We start from the raw sequence: 18,378 nt of genomic DNA on the forward strand, positions 1-18,378 counted from the left end.
CATAGACATTGTTTTCTGCATCTGCAAGTCTGTCTCTGTTTTTAAAAAAGTACATTTGTGTCTTTTTTTAAGATTCCACATATGAGTGATATCATATGATATTTTTCTTTCCCTTTCTGACATACTTCACTTAGAACGACAATCTGCAGATCAATCCATGTTACTGCAAATGGCATTTCATTCTTTTTTATGGCTGAGTAGTATTCCATTGTACGAATATATCAGAACTTCTTTATCCAGTCACCTGTTGATGGATATCTTGCCTTTGGCTTTTATCCTGCCCCTACTCTAGAAGACTTCCCCCAAGAAAAAGGAAGATGAAACTTACTGCCAGGTACCCACCCTCTCTTCCTTAAGAGGCACGGGGCAGCTACAGTTTCCTACTGAGAATCAAATCTCACTTGATTCTCTCACTTAAAAAATAAAAGATACCCACACACCTATCTACAAAAAAGAATCAAGAATATACAATGGGGAAAAGACAGTCTCTTCAATAAGGGGTGCTAGGAAAATTGTACAGCTACATGTAAAAGAATGAGATTAGAACATTTCCTCACACCATATACAAAAATAAATTCAAAATGGATTCAAGACCTAAATGTAAGACCTGAAACCATAAAACTTACAGAAGAGAACATAGGCAGAACACTCTTCAGCATAAATCATAGCAATATTTTTTTGGATCAGTCTCCTAAGGCAAAAGAACTAAAAGCAAAAATAAACAAATGGGACCTAATTTTTTTAACTGAAGTATAGTCGATTTACAATGTCATATTAATTTCTAGTGTATAGCATAGGGATTCATTTACATACACACATATATATTCACACACACACACACACACACACATATATTCCTTTTCATACTCTTTTTCATTATAAGCTATTACAAGGTATTGCATATAGTTCCCTGTGCTAAACAATAGGACCTTGTTGTTTATTTTATATATAGTAATATGTATCTGCAAATCACAAAGTTCCAATTTATCCCTCCACCCCACACTTTCCCTGCCCCTGGTAACCATAAGTTTGTTTTCTATGTCTGAATCTGTTGCTATTTTGTAAGTGAGTTCATTTGTGTCATTTTTTTTTAGATTCCTCATATAGTGATATCATATATTTATTTGCCTTTCTCTGTCTGACTTACTTCACTTAATATGATAATCTCTAGGTCTATCCATGTTGCTGCAAATGGCAGACTTTCACTCTTTTTACTGGCTGAATAATATTCCATTGTGTGTGTGATATGTATATATCACATCTTTTTTATCCATTCATCTGTCAATGAACACTTGGTTTGTTTTCATGTCTTGGCTATTGTAAATAGTGCTGCTATAAACATTGAGGTGCATATATCTCTTCAAATTAGAGTTTTCATCTTCTCCAAATATATGCCCAGGAGTGGGATTGTTGGATCATATGGTAAATCTATTTTTAGCTTTTTAAGGAAACTCCATACTGTTTTCCATAATGGCTGCACCAATTTATAATCCCACAAGCAGAATAAGAGGGTTCCAAATGAGACCTCAACAAAATACTAGTAAATCAACTCCAACAATGCATTAAAAGGATCATACACCATGATCAAGTCGGATTTATCCCAAGAATGCAGGGATTTTTCAATATACGCAAATCAATCAACATGATACATCATATTAACAAATTGAAAAATAAAAACCATATGATACTCTCAATAGATGCATGAAAAGCTTTTGATAAAATTCAACATCCATTTATGATTAAAACTCTCCAGCAAGTGGGCATAGATGGAACATATCTTGACATAATAATGTCCATATATGACAAACCTACAGCTAACATCATACTTAATAGGGAAAAGCTGAAAGCATTCCCTCTAAGATCAGGAACAAGACAAGAATGCCCACCCTCACCACTTTTATTCAACATAGTTTTGGAACCCTTAGCCATAGCAATCAGAGAAGAAAAAGAAATAAAAGGAATCCAAATTGGAAACAAGGAAGTAAAATTGTCACTGTTTGCAGATGACATGATACTATATGTAGAAAACCATAAAGAACTGGCCAGAAAACTACTAGAACTCATCAATGAATATGGTAAAGTTGCAGGATAAAAAAAATTAATATACAGAAATCATTTGCATTTCTATACACTAACAATGAAATAGCAGAAAGGGAAATTAAGGAAATGATATTTTTTATCATCATGCCAAAAAGAATAAAATACCTAGGAATAAACCTACCCAAGGAGGCAAAAGACCTGTATGCTGAAAACTATAAGACACTGATGAAGGAAACTGAAGATGACATAAACACATGGGATGATGTACCGTGTTCTTGGATTGGAAGAATCAATATTAAAATGGCCATACTGCCCAAGGCAATTTACAGATTCAGTGCAGTCCCTATCAAGCTACCAATGACATTCTTCACAGAGCTGGAACAAAAAATGTTAAAAATTTGTATGGAAACACAAAAGACCCCAAATAGCCGAAACAATCTTGAAAAAGAAGAATGGACCTAGGGGAATCATGCTCCTTGTCTTCAGACTATACTACAAAGCTACAGTAATCAAAACAGTATGGTACTTTCACAAAGACACATAGATCAATGGAACAGGATAGAAAGTCCAGAAATAAACCCATGCACATATGGTCAATTAGTCTACAACAAAGGGGGCAATAATATACAATGGAGAAAAGACAGTCTCCTCAATAAGTGGTGCTGGGGAAACGGGACAGTTGCCTGTAACAGACTGAAACTAGAACATTCCCTAACACCAAGTACCAAATAAACTCAAAATGGATTAAAGACCTAAATGTAAGACCAGATACTATAAAACTCCTAAAGGAACCAGCTGCTGGAGTGTTGGAAATAAATGCAAAAATAAACAAATGGGATCTAATTAAACTTAAAAGCTTTTGCACAGCTAAGGATACAATCAACAAAAAGAAAAGACAACTTACAGAAAGGGAGAAAATATTTGCAAATGATGTGATCGACAAGGGACTAACTTCCAAAATATACAAACAGCTCATACACCTTAATATCAAAGAAACAAGCAACCCAATCCAGAAATGGGCAGAAGGATGTGAGGGAGATCTGGCTGCGACATCTGTCACCCCACTGATTGCCAAGATCTGGCTGGCTAGGAGGGTGTCCCCTTCCTCCCTCACTGCCCCATGTGTGTCCCTCCCAAAGCTGCATGCTCTGTCAAAGAGGACGACCATCTCTGATAGAGGAGGACCATTCTTCTCAGTCAAGGGTATATGAGTAGCTATGCTTGCCTGCTAGAACTTCTAAACAAGCTCTCAAAAGTGGGCAGAAGACCTAAACAAGCAATCCTCCAATGAAGACATACAAATGGCCAATAGGCACATGAAAAAATGCTCAGCATTGCTAATTGTCCGAGAAATGCAGATCAAAACTACAATGAGATATCACCTCACATCAGCCAGAATGAACATCATTGAAAAGTTTACAAATGATAGATGCTGGAGAGGGTGTGGAGAAAAGGGAACCCTCCTTCTAAATACACTGCTGGTGGGAGTATAGATTGGTGCAGCCACTATGGAGGACAGTATGGAAGTTCCTTAAAAAACTGAAAATAGACTTGCCATGTGATCCAGCAATCCCACTCCTGGACATATTTCTGGAGAAAAATAAAATTCAAAAAGACACCTGCACCCCAATGTTCATAGCAGCACTATTTACAATAGCCAAGACATGGAAATAACCTGAATGTCCATCAACAGATGACTGGATAAAGAAGATGTGGTACATATATACAATGGAACACTACTCACCCTAAAAAAGAATAAAATAATGCCATTTGCAGCAATATGGATGGACCTGAAGATCGTCATTCTAAGTGAAGTGGGCCAGAAAGAGAAAGAAAAATGTCACATGACATCACTTATATGAGGAATCTAAAATAATAAAATAATAATAAGGACACAAGTGAACTACTTAATATTTATAACTTAGATGATTGATTTCTTGAATGTGTGTAAGCACATTTCACTGTCCTTTATGATTGGATTACTGCATTCTGTTGATCCTTATTTTGTAGTTGGCTTTATTCCTTTGATAACTATGTAAGTTTAAAAAGCTAAAGCTCTAATCTGTTCTTAGAAACAATGATCAGTACACATATGTAAACTAAAAAATGTGCAGTACACTATATATGTATTTACATGCAATATACTGTATATGTGCAGTTGAACTATAATAATTCTACCTAATAAAACTGAAAAAGGAAAAAAAAAGAAAGGTTAAAAAAATTAGTCAGAGAAAGACAAATACTACATGATATTACTTACACGTGGAACCAAAAAAATAAAACGAATTTATATGGCAAAACAGAAACAGATTCATAGATATGAAAAACAAATTAATGATTTCCAGAGGGGAGAGGGAAGGGGTAAGGGACAAGACAGGGATAAAGGATTAAGAGATGCAAAGTACTCCATCACCCTGACACTAAAACCAGATAAAGACACTACCAAAAAGGAAAATTACAGACCAGTATCTTTAATGAACATAGATGCAAAAACTATCAACAAAATATTAGCAAACAGAATCCAACAACACATAAAAAGGCTCATACACCATCATCAAGTTGGACTCATCCCAGGGTCACAAGGGTGGTTCAACATACACAAATCATCAATCAATGTGGTACACCACATCCACAAAAGAAAGGAAAGAAATCACATGATCATCACAATAGATGCAGAAAAAGCATTTGATAAAATTCAAAATCCATTCACGATAAGAACTCTCACCAAAGTGGGTATAGAAGGAACATATCTTAATATAATAAAAGCTGTTTACGACAAGCCCACAGCCAGCACAATTCTCAAAGGTGAAAAGCTGAAAGCCTTCCCGCTAAAATGTGGAACGAGACAAGGATGCCGCCTCTCACCACTTCTGTTCAACGTAGTATTGGAAGCACTAGCACAGCAGTTAGGCAAGAAAAAGAAATAAAAGGCATCCAAATTGGAAAGGAAAAGGTAAAACTGTCATTATATGCAGATGACATGACACCCTATATAGAAAACCCCAAAGATTCCACACAAAAACTATTAGAACTGATATATGAATTCAGCAAGGTGTCAGAATACAAGATTAACATACAAACATCTGTTACATTTTTTTTACATTAACAATGAAATATCAGAAAGAGAAAAAAAATCCCATTTAAAATCATGCTAAAGAAAATACCTAAAAATAAACCTGACCAAGGAGGTGAAAGAGTTATATCCTGAGAACTACTAAACATTGATAAAGAAAATTGAAGATAATTCAAGGAAATGGAAAGATACCCCATGTTCTTGGATTGGAAGAATTAATATTGTTAAAATGGCCATGCTACCCAAAGCAATCTATAGATTGAATGTGATCCCTATCAAGTTACCTAGGACATTTTTCTCACAACTAGAACAAATAATCCTAAACTTTCTATAGAACCACGAAAGACTCAGTATCTCCAAACCAAACCTGAGGAAAAAGAACAAAGCTGGAGAATTTGAAAAAATATATAAATCTACAGTAATCAAAACAGTGTAATATTGGCACAAAAACAGACATATGGATCAATGGAACAGAATAGAAACTCGGAAATAAACCCACACACTATGGTCAATTAATCTTCAACAAAGGAAGCAAGAATACACAATGGAGAGAAGACAGTCTCTTCCACAGGTGGTACTGAGAAAGCTGGACAGTTGTACGCAAATCAGTGAAGTAAGAACACTCCCTCATACCATACACAAAAATAAACTCAAAATGGCTTAAAGACCTAAATATAAGACAGAATACCACAGATCTCCTAGAAGAGAACATAGGCGAAACATTTTCTGACATAAATCACAGCATTGTTTTCTTAGGTCAGTCTCTTACAGAAAGAAATAACAGCAAAAATAAACAAATGGGACCTAATCAAACTTGTAAGACTTTGCACAGCAAATGAAACCATAAACAGAATGAAAAGACAACCTGCAGGTTGGAAGAAAATATTTGCTAATGATGCAACCAAGGGCTTAATTTCCAAAATATACGAACAGTTTATACAGCAAACAAAAGAAGAAAGAAAGAAAGAAAGAAAGAAAGAAAGAAAGAAAGAGAGAAAGAAAGAGAGAAAGAAAGAGAGAAAGAAAGAGAGAAAGAAAGAGAGAAAGAAAGAGAGAAAGAAAGAGAGAAAGAAAGAGAGGAAGAAAGAGAGGAAGGAAGGAAGGAAGGAAGAAAGAAAGAGAGAGAGAAAGAGAGAGAGAAAGAAAGGAAGAAAGAAAGAGGAAGGAAGAAAGGAAGGAAGGAAGAAAGAGGAAGGAAGGAAGAAAAAGAAAGAAAGAAAGAAAGAAAGAAAGAAAGAAAGAAAGAAAGAAAGAAAGAAAGAAAGAAAGAAAGAAAGAAAGAAAGAAAGAATGGAAGGAAGGAAGGAAGGAAGGAAGGAAGAGGAAGGAAGGAAGAAAAAGAAAGAAAGAAAAAGAAAGAAAGAAAGAAAGAAAGAAAGAAAGAAAGAAAGAAAGAAAGAAAGAAAGAAAGAAAGAAAGAAAGAAAGAAAAGAAAGAAAGAGAAAAAAAGAAAAAGAAAGAAAAAGCAAGAAAAAGAGAAAGAGAGAGAAAGAAGGGGAGGGAGAAAAAAAGAAAAAAAAGGAGGAAAAACAACACAATCAAAAAATGAACGAAAGACCTAAATAAATGCTTCTTCAGTGGAGACATACAGACAGCCAACAGGTACATGAAAAGATGTTCAACATTGTTAATTATTAGACAAATGCAAATCAAAATTACAATGAGGTGGGTGGAGGGTATAGCTCAGTGATAGAGTGCATGCTTGGCGTGCATGAGATCCTGGGTTTAATACACAGTGCCTCTGTTAAGGAGGAAAAATTTTTTTTTTAAATTCATTAAATGAGCTTTTAAAAAAAACCTACAATGAGGTATCCACCTCACACCTCTCAGAATGACCACTATCAAAAAGATCTACAAGTAAGAAATGCTGGAGAAAGTATGGAGAAAAGGGAACCTTCCTACATTATTGGTCAGAATGTAAATTGGTGCAGCCACTATAGAGAACAGTATGCAGCTTCCTTAAAAAACTGAGATACCACATGATCCAGCAATCCTAATCCTGGGCATATATCAGGAAAAGACAAAAACTCTAATTTGGAAAGGTACATGCACCTCATTGCTTATAGCAGCACTGTTTACAATAGCCAAGACTTGGAAGCAACCAAAGTGTCCATAAAAAAGATGTATATGTATACATACAGTGGAATATTATTCAACCACAAAAAGAGTGAAATTCTGCCATTTGCAGCAACACAGACGGACCTACAGATTATCATTCTAAGTAAAGTAAGTCACAGACAAATACCACATGATATCACTTGTATGTGGAATCTAAAAAAATGACACAAATGAACTTATTTGCAAAACATAAACAGACTACAGACATAGAGAATGAACTTACAGTTACAAAAGGGAAAAGGAGGGTGGAGCAATAAATTAGGAGTTTGGGATTAGCAGACACACACTACTATATACAAAATAAACAACAATGTCCTACTGTTTAGCACAGGGAACTATTTTCAGCATCTTGAAATAACCTATAATGGAAAAGAATCTGAAAAAGAATACATACACGAATCACTTTGCTGTGCACCTGAAACTAACACAACACTGTAAATCAACTACACTTCAATAAAAAAAGGAGACACAAACTCCTATTATAAAATAGATAAGCAACAAGGATATATTGTATAGCACAGGGAATTATAGACATTGTTTTGTAATAACTTTTAATGGAGTATAATCTATAAAAACACTGAATCAGTATGCTGTATATCTGAAACTAATATAATAATTTAAATCAAATGTATTTCAATTAAAAAAAGAATTTATCACCTCCCCTCCGAAAGACATAATCGTCCCTTGGTACCCATGGAAGAATTAGTCCCAGGATTCTTCAGGATACCAAAATCCAAGGATGCTCAAGTTCTTTACATAAAATGGTATAATATTTGTATATAACCGGCAAACTCCCCTATACTTTGAATTATCTCCGCATTACTTATAAAACCTGTTACAATATAACTGTTATGTGAATATTTATAAATAGAGTGTAAATCCTATGTAAATAGTTGCTTGAGTGTGGCAAATTCACCTTTTGCTTTTTGGAACTTTCTGAAAAAAAATTTTTTTGATCTGAGGCTGGTTCAATTTATGGATATTAAGGGCTGGCTCTCATGACTTTTTTTCGGTCTCCACCCCCATTTTGTCTGCCTTTGCTCTGAATGCATAACCTTGAAGACCTTTTGAAGATATTAAATTTCAAAACTTTAAAAACATCTATAATCCTAGTGATACTGGTCAGAGCACAAAAGTGTACACCAGACAACAAAAAAATTCTGATTATCAAATTAAACATGTTCATGTGGGAAAACTAGAAATTAAAAATCAAGGAAGAAATTTCAAAATCCCCTATAATCTTCCAATCAGAATTAATTAAACCTAACATTCCTTACTGTCCTTTTCCTGAGAATATTTTTATGTGGTTGAGATGTGTGTGTGTGTGTGTGTGTGTGTTTGTGTGTGTGTAACTTGGCACAGCTCATGACAAGTAGCTTCATTTGTTGACCACTTTCTGTGATTATCTTGGACAATCTGATTAACCTTTAGAGCAGTACTAATATGAGATCCATGTTCAATAAATATTTAAACTGAAGGGAAAAATAGGTCCTTGGTATGCTAGATGAAATATGAAAATGACATTTAGAGGCAGTGAGAACTATTTCCCAAAATTTCTGAACATAATCTGCTAGGCAAAGAATGCAGGTTAGTTATTACAGTTTTTTGTTTGTTTTTTTTTGTCAGTAGTAGCCTTTTTTCTTTCTTTTTTTAATCACACAGTTTCTGAAATAAAAATGCTTTGGGTCCAGTTACACTAGAGTCTTTATGAGGTAGGTCCAATTTAAAAAAAAAAACACTTTTTACAAATCTAGTGTAACTGGACATTTGTTTTCGGTGCAGGTCCATCTTGACCTATTGGCACCAATTAGGAACTGGGATTATTTGGGCTCCTTGGTGCTTACATGGGGTTGTGTCCCTCCCCAAAAGGAACTGTGTGGGCCCTTTTCCCTTTATGGTTAAGGCATGTTTCCATGTCTCTGGCTCTCCCTTAAAAATAAAAGATTTTTCCTCATAATATTTTTCTGTCCTACAGAGAATACAGACTTGTGGTTACCGGGGGGGGGGGGGGGGGCGGGGTAGAGGGTGGGAAGGGATAGACTGGGATTTCAAAATTGTAGAACAGATAAACAAGATTACACTGTATAGCACAGGGAAATATACACAAAATGTTATGATAAATCACAGAGAAAAAAATGTGACAATGAGTGTGTATATGTCTATGTATGACTGAAAAATTGTACTGAACACTGGAATTTGACACAACACTGTAAAATGATTATGAATCAATAAAAATGTAAAAAAAAAAAAAAAAAAAAAAAAAGAAAGAAGCCCTATCCAAACCTACTCCCAGAAACCATCAAAATCATACGTTGACAAAAAAAAAAAAAAAAAATTTTCTGTCCTAAAATACTTAAACTGGCAGATCTTTAAGAAGAATTCTTAAGAATCATTAAGCAGTTAAAAAGTTGCAAACCCTTATTAGTCTTTAGAACTTTGCTGGACCCATCATATTTAGCATTTAATTGCTCAATGCAATCAATGTGTTCCTGAAAAAATATATAAGTCAAAGGATTTTTTTTAATTGCTTTGTAATAATAGATGTTGTTTATTGTTTAAAAAAATTAGAAAACACAGATAAGAAAAAAGAAAAGAAAAATCACTAATGGAAATGTGAATATAATCCAGGTAGCAGAAATGAAACTGTTTATTGTTTATTTGTTAGGTATGATAATGGCACTGTAAAAACACAAAGGATGACCTTTATAAAGGTGTGTATTGAAGTATATAGAGATAAAATTCAGTGATGTCTGATATTTGCTTTAAAATTCTTCAGGAGAGAGAAAAGTCAGTTTGCAAAAACAGGTGAAGCAAATGTGGCCAAATATTGATGATAATTAATGAATTGGGGTAATGGATGTATAGAGGTTCATTTTATTATTATACTTTGCATGTATTTTCATAATAAAAACATTTTTAAACACCATATAAACCACAAATACAAAGAAAAATCATTATTTTTAACTTCATATACAGCCTATCAGAACAGTTACAGAGGCATATATTTGAATAATGCATTTCCTATTATATAACTAACACCATGCCATAAAATATTCTTTACAACATTTTTTTTAGCACTGCATACTATGCATTGAATGAGTATAACAAAATTTAATGGGATGTTCAGGTAATTTCCAGTTCTTTACAATCATAATATTTCAGTGAACATTCTTGTACTGAGTTTTGTTGCACAATCATCATTTCCCTAAAGATAAAGGCCCAGAAAGGGAATTTCCAGATGAAAAAAATGTTTAAGCACCAGGGGGAGCTAGTCACCTATCCGATACCTACTGGCAGTGCTTTTTTTTTTTTTTTTTTAAAAAGCAAATCCCTGTCCTTTAACTTAGCAGCTGAGCCCATCTCTAAGTCACATTTCAGCTTTGTACAATGAAAATGCGAAAACATCTGGGCGCACAGTCCCTAAACAATGCCTGATACCAGGAACACATTAACAGAGCACCTAGTCTTTGAAATCTTCTCACCAAGACGGACAACAATGGATTAGACAGAGATTATGGACTTGTGCCAATTATATGACTAAGTCAATTTAGAGATTCTGTGCAAGGGTGGGATGGGTGGTGGGTGGGGTGGATGTGCACACCAGATCCTAGTCAGGGGAGAGCTTGTCTCCTTGTAGCTCACTGGGCAGGTTTCCACCTACAGATGAGCCTTTCTGGTACGTTCTCACTTTGTATGCCTTCTGGTAGTCATTTTGACCCTTTGACTGGTTTAATAGCCAGATCAGACTCTTTCTGACCAGGTTGCAGGGAAGGAAACTAAGATGCCGCCCTGCAAGCCCCACCCCTGACAGGCGCACCTCTCTCTGTCAGAACCGGTCCTCTGGGATGACCTCCCAATGTTCCAGCTGGTCAAGGTGACAAAGGACAGAAGCACCAAGGCCAGGAAGGGAGGCAACACACCACCTCCAGGGCTCCCCCTGCCCATCCCCCACAAATGTGGACAACTGATGTTTCGGAAACACGTAAAATGCCACCACCTTCTAGTCCCAAGCCCTTCTATACGAAAATGCTGTCACTGTCACTGTCCAGGTCACATCTTTAGATGAGAACGGCCCACCTCAGGCTCACAGTTGGACGTGTGACCCAGCCTGGTGCCCTGACCCCAGTGATTGGTTCCGGGATTGACCAATGGCAGGCCAGTGGGAGCCCCACACAGGACTGCTGCTGGGATGTGGAGAAAGAGCTGCTGGGCTGCCGATGTGGTTGTATAGCATCGTATTGAAGAGCCTCGGCTTTGGGAGTTTGAACTTGAACTGGCCATGTGCCCCTTCTGAAACGTCTTAATATCGCTGAGATTTGGCTTCATTACCTGCAAACAGGGGCAATAATAATTTCTACTTTACAAGGTTCTTGTCGGTTTCACATGATGTAACAGGTGTAAAACACTAAGCGCTGAGCCTGGCGCATGTCAGTCATTCCGTGCTGCTGATTGGCTTTGATGACGCTGTCCACACCCTGAGGTGTAAAGGGAGATGGCGAGCTTCGTCTGGCTGAGCCTGTCTGTCCGCGGGAGTGATTTGGGCTGGGCTACCCCTGTGTCAGGTAGGACTCTGTTGCCAAGTGATGGAAAACCCAACCTTAACTCGCTCTAATTCATAAGAACTGAGGGTAAGGCAGGCAGTGGTCCCTTGGAGCAGAAGTAGGCCACCTTTGCCTGTAAAAGGGCAGAGAGTAAATATTTGGTGCTTTACAGACACAAGGTCTTTGCTGTCACTGCTCAGCCCTGCTGTGGAAGCACAAAAACAGCAGAGACATACGTAAAATAATGAGTATGGCTGTGTTCCAGTAAAACTGTGTTTACAAAAACAGGCTAGATTTGACCCATGGGCAGTAGTTTGCTGTCCTCAGCTATAGAGGAAAACCAGAGTATGAGTACCCAGAGTGAAGGGGTTGAATGAAGGTAGACAAATACAAAAAATGCCCATTATAAGCCCCTAACACTTTGGACATGGTCTGCCTATTTTGTCTTCTTTAAGCAAAGAGAAATTAGGTGACCCACGTGGGCCAGGGACCCAGGCTATGTGGTCAGAACAAGTAAAGGTTTTTTCTCTTTGTGGGTCTACTATATCAGGAATTCAAACTCAGGATTCAAAAAGTAGGCACTGTACACTGCAGCGCTTGCGTGCTGAAGTCTCACTTTTTTATTTGCTGACGTCTTTTGTGCCAACTCTTAACAGACAGACCTCTGGACTCATAATTGTCCGTGGATCAAGACTCTTGGATTTTCAACAAGACAATGCATTATGTATTACGGACTGTCCCCTCCAGATGTGCTTCTTATAACTGGTATGTTTTTGTTCATTGCAATCACAGGATGTCTTAGATGTAAATATGTACTGATCGGTGTTAGCAGAAAGTTAATCAACCGTTATAAACTCATGATTTGAGACGTCTTGGTCAGATAAAAATGTATACCATTGGCAAAGGAATTCTCAATATTGTATGTGGACCAAATATTAAATAGTTTAAGGAATCTTGTGTTGAACAAATGTAATCAATAGTGAGTAAACATGGGGAAAGACAAGGAAGCTCTGTGGACAAGCTCTTTGAGGCCAAAGCCGCAGAGGGTATCTCAAGAAGTGAGGGCAGAGATGGTCAGTGGAAATCCTGCTTTTCCATCCTTGGTCTTGGAACTTTCCCACCTCTGAAGCATCAGCTATGACAAGAGCCTAACCAACAGTTAAATCTCTTTTCTTTGATAGCAAGAAATGAAGCATTCACAGCATGAAGACCTATAACGGGGCCACTACTGTGGACGCCTCTAGACTGTTGGGATACACAGGGAATATCCAGAACTGTCTGTCTTTCCAAGGATGATAATTTTGGATACCTAGCTATTGACTAATGTCTAGGATCAAGCGAGAGAGGACCCAGAACCTAAGATGCTTAAACAGGACATCCCTGGGTCAACGGGGTGGGCACAAGAATAGAATAGGGTGTTACCATGTTGTCCTGTCATGCCACTGCTATCTGCACTGACAGGCTTGTTTGGAGAGCCTGGTCTTCAAAAGCACTGGGAACAAGACATCAGCTATGCCTCCAGGGAAATAGCTCAGCCCTCCTGGTGAGCTCTGTAGAATCCACCTTTTCGATGCCTGAACAAGGCCAGAACCCTGGAGACTGAGTCCAGCTGAAGCCAACTGCCCATATAGGAAGCCCACTTTCCAGGGCGTCAGGCTTAGTACACGAGTCTGGGTACTGGGCTCTTTAGCTGGGTGTTTCCTTGAAAAGGGTACCTCTGGTGTCTCAGGAGGTGGCCTACACAGGCATTCTCCTTGATGAAGCTTACGTCCTCCAAAGTAGAGGACACTTTGAATACAGATTCCCATTTTATGGCTTTGGTTTCACTGTGAGTTACATTAGAGCCTTCAGACTGAAAATTGTGCCTTAATAAAGTAAAAATGTGAGTGATCATAACTTGTTTGGCAAGCAAAATAATATTTCAGTATGAGGTCCTTGGTGGTGAAGATGTTAAGAAATTTGCTGGTGTCTAATACTGTTGGATTATATTGATTTCAAGCACATTTTGGTTCTGCCCCCCCGGTTCTGGTATACTAACAGGGATGTATTATTTTTTAGAGTTCCTTTTCAGGGATTTAGGTCATTGTTTTAGATCCTCCAGATCTTACCTTTGGCTGAGATGATCAAGAGGCATTTCCTTCATTCAATAAATATTTCTTTAGGTTCTACTATGTGCCAGTGTTCTTTGCACTAGAAGCTTAACTTTGTAATCGGTGCATTGTATACAAATGCACAAAGAATATTTATGAAGATATGTACATCATTGTTTGTAATGAGAAATAATTGGAAATAATCCAAATATCTTCAATAGAAGAATGAATAATGGTTCATCCAAACAACAGAACTTTGAGATCATTAAAATGAAGACACAAAGCTTTATGTATTAGTATGCAAATATGACAAAGGAATAATAAGACCAAAGAAAAGCTGTAAAATAAATTGTATCCCATTTTTACATACACACACATGAGAAATTGGTAAAAGTGGTTGCATCCGTAAATAGGACTAAAGATGGGAGATTTGGTTGTATATGCAGTTAAGAAAATCTTGAAAAATAAAAACCCATCTGTTTGTATTGATAGTCTGATGAGTACGGGGTTTGAGAGGAATGGTGAGTTATTCATTATTCTGAGTCATATAGTCCTGTGATGTTTGATTTTTTAAATAATCGTGTACTGCCTTCCTAACAGAAAAAATAATTTGTGGCTTACAAGAGGGGATTAGCTGTTCACACATTGACTGCTAAAGTACATCACTGAAGGTTCTCAATCTACCCCTGCTAAAGAGCTTTCTTAGGCCCTTTTCTTCCTACAGCTAAGAAGTCAGGTCTTCTAGTATCTTTAGCTTGACTCAACTGGTCCACTTTGACCAGAGATTTAACTGAACTTTCAGAAATTAAAAACAAATAAGAATCATATTAACAACATTCTCTAGAAGTCTGTGCTCGATTATGTGGGGTTCAGAATTTTATCAAATCTCTTGCAATTGGAGATAAATTAATCACAATACTTCTGGAGTAACTATTAGATTACATGCATCTCTTTATAATGAAACTCCAGCTATTTATATTAATATAGAATGTGTTTACTTAACAATGAAAGAATATAAAAACTTCCACGGTAGTAAGGTGTGGCATAAGAAAATGGGTTAGCAAGGTAAGGCAAGAAAATGGGTGGGTATAGAAGCCAGTATGGAAAATATATGGAGATTCCTCAAAAAATTAAAAATAGAATGACCATATGATCCAGCAATGCCATTTCTGGGTATTTTCCCAAAGAAAACAAAAACACTAATTTGAAAAGATATATGCACCCTATGTTCATTGCAGCATTACTTACAATAGCCAAGATATGGAAGCAACCCAAGTGCCTATCAATAGATAAATGTATAAAAATGTGGAATATAATATATATATCTGTGTGTGAGAGTGGACTATCACTCAGCCATGAAAAGGAATGAAATCTTGCCATTTGCGACATGGATGGACCTAGAGAGTGTTATGCTAAGTGAAATAAGTCAGATGAAGACAAATGCTGTACGATTTCACGTATATGTGGGATCTAAAAAATCAAATGAGAAAACGTAACTAAACACAGTGTCATAGATATAGAGAATAAACAGGTGGTTGCCAGTAGGGATGGGAGGTGTTGCGATGAGAGAAACAAGTGAGGCAGATTAAGAGGTAACAAACTTACAGTTACAAAATAAATGAGTCACAGTTATGGAATGTACAGTGTGAGGAGTATAGTCAATAATTACATAATTTCTTTGGTATGTGACAGATGACAACTAGATTTATCATGGTGATCGTTTTGAAATGTACAAAAATGTCAAATCACTGTGTTGTGTACCAGGAACTAACATGGTGTTGTAGGTCAATTCTACTTTAAAAAGAAACAAACAGACTCAGAGCCAAAGAGGTCAGACTTGTGATTACCAGAGGCAAGGGGAGGGGGAATGGGAACTGGATGAAGACAGTCAAAGGGTACACACTTCCAGTCAGAAGATGAATAATTTCTAGGGATGAAAGGTACAACCTGATAAGTATAATTAACACTGCTGTACGTTACATATGAAAGAGAGTAAATCCTGAGAGTTCTCATCACAAGGAAAAACTTTTTTTCGATTCCTTTAACGTTGTTATCTATGCAGGATGATGGAAGTTCACTAAACTTACTATGGTTATCATTTCATGATCAATGTAAGTCAAAGTATTATGCTGTTCACCTTAAATTTATACAGCGGTGTATATCAATTGTATTTCAATAAAATTGGAAGAAAAAAAGAATGTGGGTGAGTATAATCAGTACTTGGGGCGAATACATAAGAAATAATTGATATTATTGTTGAATAGTAACTTTGTGTAGGCTTCTCAAGTAAATTATCAATTACCAAATAAGATCTACAATGTCCTGTGTACTTCCCAGAGCCTGTTGTATGTAAAAAAGCAGCTACTATATACCACAGTGAACACTGAAGTTCATCTCTAGTGCCATACATTTTGTATATGACATAAGCAACAAAAGAAAAAAATAGATAAATTGGACTTAATAAAAATTTTAAAGCACTGTGCTTCAAAGGATACTATCAAGAAAGTGAAGACAACCAAGGGGAAAAAAAATAAACTGTGGTACATCCATAAAATGGAATCTTTTTCAGCAATAACAAGAAATGAGCAATCAAGCCACAAAAGATATGAACACATCTTAAATGCATATTGCTAAGTGAAAGTCAGACTGAAAAGGCTACATACTGTATGACTCTAATTATATGAGATTCTGGAAAAGGAAAAACAGTAAGAAGTAATAGTCATGGTTTCAGGAGGGGGAGATGAGAGGAGTTAAATAGGTGAAGTCCAGGGGATTTTCTCAGGAAGGTGAAACTATTCTGTATGACACTGTATTAATAAATTCATGACACTATGCATTTGTCAAGACATATTGGACTTTACAGCACAAAGTGACCCTTAATGTATGCAGATTAAAAAAATCATTTAGGGGGTGGTGGTGGGACTGTTCCTAGGACAGAGTGTAGAATGCAACCACACAATTTAACTGCATTACAAACATAAGAAACAATCTTGCGGAAGCGGGTGTGGGGAGGGTGCTGACCTAAGTAACTTTGGAAATGGAGTCTGTAAGATTAAAGGTAAAAGAAACTACACTTAGCACTGTACTGTGGTTGATAGTTTTTCCTATGGGGGCATGGGCTAACAATTCTGATACTACCATATATGTATATTGGAATTAAACAACTAAGCAAAAGGTGGGCAGATGATGGGAGCAGTTTATGTTTCACTGAAATAACACTACTGATTCATTCATGCAAGTAGGACTATTAGAAACTTTTACACACGTCTTTACAGTTTGCAACACACAACAGTGTTGTGCTTAAGTGTCTCACTGAAGTAACACTATGATCCTGGGATAGCATAAGAAAAGTACATTTGGTCTTTGTCCCTGATTCCTGGCACAGAACTCCTAAAACCCTTGGAATTTCCTGATAGGGGTGAAGGGAGCGTCTTTTTAATTCGTAAGAAGCCCCTTTCAACCATTCTTGGGTTTATGTTAATGAGGTGACTCCTGAAGGGAGGGTTGCACAGCCCTCTCCCCTGGGGGTTGGCTACCACAGGAACCAACCATATGCTAAGAGGGTTGATGGTTGGAACTTTCAGCCCAACCCCTAGACCTCTGGGTAGGGGGGAGGGGCTGAGACTGAGTTCAGTCATCAATGGCCAATGATTATGCCCTATCCCACTAGGCTGTTCCTGAGTTGTATCTCTTACAATAAACTGGTACTCTAGTAAGTAAAGTGTTCCTGAGTTCTATGAACCATTCTAGCAAACCACTGAACCTGAGGAGAGGGTTGTGGGTACCCCTGATTTATAACCAGTTGGTCAGAAGTACAGATGACAACCTGGTACTTGGTTGGTGTCTGAAGACGAGGCAACCTTGTGGGAGTAAGCCCTTAACTTGTGGGGTCTGCATTAACTCCAGGTAGTATCAGAAGTGCTGAGTAGAGGAAACAGGTTCTTCTTTTAAACATTATACTGGTTCATTCCAGCAGCTCGTACTGTTAGAAGCAACTTCTACATAAGTAACATTAATACTACACTGCTCCTTATTTCTGTAAAATATCTGACAGTCTTCAAGATTGTCTAGGTCATCACCCAAAAACAAAGAAAATCTGACAACTGTTACAGCAAATGTAACTAATTGTAATATGGCATCCTGGAACAGAAATAGGCTAGACACTAAGAAAATCTATTGAATAAAGTACGGGAAATGGATTTGCATAGACATTTCTCCACACAAATGTCCAGTAGCATATGAGAGGATGCTTAACATCATCACTCATTAGGCAAATGCAAATCAAAACCACTTCATACCCACTAGGACAGCTATATTAAAAAGATCAGGTAACGAATGTGGGCAGTTATGTGTAAAGCCTGAAACTTTCATACATTGTTGGTAGAATTGTAAAATGGTGCAGTTTTTTGGGAAAAGTTTGGCAGTTCTTTAAAAGATTAAGGTAACCAGGTGACCCAGCAATTCCACTCCTAGGTTTATCCTGAAGAATTGAAAACATATCATGAAAATTTGTACA

This window comes from Vicugna pacos, chromosome 9, assembly GCF_048564905.1.
Source record: "Vicugna pacos chromosome 9, VicPac4, whole genome shotgun sequence".
Classification (NCBI taxonomy): Eukaryota; Metazoa; Chordata; class Mammalia; order Artiodactyla; family Camelidae; genus Vicugna; species Vicugna pacos.